Genomic DNA, 2227 nt, shown 5'->3' with positions numbered 1-2227 from the left:
GTCGTCTTAGGATCAGAGTGAGGCGAAGCCGTGAATAACTACTGTGTAGCAATCAGTCCAGACTGGAGCAGGAAGACACAGAGCTGGGGTTATGGGGATTGGGTGGTGGGGGTGAGGGGTGGGGGTAATTACTCAGTGAATGCAAATGTAATGAGAGGAGAGCTGTACTGTGGCAAAAGAGGGTATGGATGAATTAGTGATGATCACACAAATTTAAGCCAAAAATTTAAATATATTATTAACCAGGGAAAACAACAAGGGAAATATAATCAGCATAGTATAAGGATTATAGATACTTGCCTAATAGTATTAAAAATTCTGAATACTGAGGATATCAAAATTGTGATCTAAATTTATCTGGAAGATGGGTGTGAGTGGGAACAGGTGTATGAGGTGTGTGTTTAAGATAGCCGCATTTTCATCTTCCACAGCATAAAGCTAGTATCTAACCTAGAGGGAAAAACATTCAGCAGCAACAATATAGGTCTGTTATTTAGAAATCTCAAGATAAATAGCAAAGAATATTGCTAGAAGAGTTGAAATTATTTTGTGCAGAAGCTGGGGATGGTGACAGGAATGCTGTTGTTATTATAAGCTTTGGAGTACTTTTCAATTTTTAAACCCCATACATCCACTTCAATAAAAATGAAATTTAAAAATAAATGTTGACAAACATTTTTATGTAATGAATGTAACATATCCCTTTGTTATGATGAAGAACATTAACTTTTGTCTTTAAGAATTTTTTTTTTGAGATGGTGTCTTACTCTGTCACCCGGCCTGAGTAGCAATCTCGGCTCAATGCAACCTCCACCTCCCAGGTTGATGTGATCCTCCCACATCAGCCGCTTGAGTAGCTGGGATTATAGGCACACACCATCATGTGCAGCTAATTTTGTATTTTTGGTAGAGATGGGGTTTCCCCATGTTGCCCAGGCTGGTCTATGAACTCCTGAAGTCAAGTGATCTGCACCACAGCCTCCCAGAGTGTTGGGATTACAGGTGTGAGTCACTGTGCATTGGCCCATCATTTGTCTTAATATATAATATTAGGCTGGAGTGCAGTGGCACAATCATGGCTCACTGCAGCCTCGAACTCCCAGGCTCAAACGAGACTCCCACCTCAGCCTCCTGAGTAGCTGGCACCACAGGCATGCACCACCACGCCCCAGATAATTTTTTTACTTTTAGTAGAGGAGCGGTCCCAGCTGTGTTGCCCAGGCTGGTTTAAGAACTCCTGGGCTCAAGTGTTGGGATTACAGGCGTGAGCCACCGCCCCCAAGGAGCTTCATAAGTAGCTGGGATTACAGGCATGCATCACTACACCCTGCTAATTTTTTTGTATTTTTTAGTAGAGATGGGGTTTCACCACCTTGGCCAGGCTGGCCTAGAATTCCTATCCTCAAGTGATCCACCCACCTTGGCCTCCCAGAGTGCTGGGATTACAGGCGGGAGCCACCGTGCCTGGCCCTGACAGTTGTTTTCAGGGAGGGTCACTGAGTAAGGTGGGATGCAAGTAGCTAGGAGGGCCTCTACTCAAGCATGGGAAGACCTGAGAAACTAAAACTCTGGGCTGGGCCATCTGTCCTTGAGGGCCTGTGCCCACATCCTTCACCCAAGAGTTAGCCCAGAAGCAGCACTTCAAGAAAGGGAAGGACAAATGGTCAGTGAACATGTGAAAATATTCTAAGCCTCTTTGACAATCCAGTAAACAAAACTACAAGAAAATACCATTTCACATCTACCAGACGGATAAAGATTATGAAGTTGAACAATATCAAGTGCTGGCAAAGACGTCCACAATTAGTGAGATGGTCAGTGATCTTGGGAGCATAAATTGGAACATCCACTTTGGAAAACGGTTTAGAATTATCTTGGTAATTTAAACATGTTTCTACACTCTGACCCAGAAATTCCACTCCAAGAGCAGCTCTTGTCAATGTCCACCAGGAGACATGTACAAGAATGTTTATAGCGGCACCATTCATAATAGAAATCACCGACAACAGACCAAATACCAAGAGAAAAATGGATTTTAAAAACTATGGTATAGAGCCGGAAGCAGTGGTTCACGCCTGTAATCCCAGCACTTTGGGAGGCTGAGGCGGGCGGATCACAAGGTCAGTAGATCAAGACCATCCTGGCTAACAGGGTGAAACTCCGAGTCTACTAAAAATAAAAAAATATCAGCCGGGTGTGGTGGCACATGCCTGTAGTCCCAGCTACT

General features: G+C 43.8%; 1 protein-coding gene across 2 annotated transcripts in view; it reads right to left on the bottom strand.

Moving 5' to 3' along the window:
- Positions 1 to 2227, bottom strand: part of LOC105554089 (EF-hand calcium-binding domain-containing protein 10) — a 22433-nt gene that overhangs the window by 18967 nt on the left and 1239 nt on the right. The window lies entirely within an intron of this gene.

The sequence above is a fragment of the Mandrillus leucophaeus genome, unplaced genomic scaffold, assembly GCF_000951045.1.
Source record: "Mandrillus leucophaeus isolate KB7577 unplaced genomic scaffold, Mleu.le_1.0 Scaffold627, whole genome shotgun sequence".
Classification (NCBI taxonomy): domain Eukaryota; kingdom Metazoa; phylum Chordata; class Mammalia; order Primates; family Cercopithecidae; genus Mandrillus; species Mandrillus leucophaeus.
Note: the sequence above shows the minus strand (reverse complement) of the source record. Positions and strands in the feature narration are given on the sequence as shown.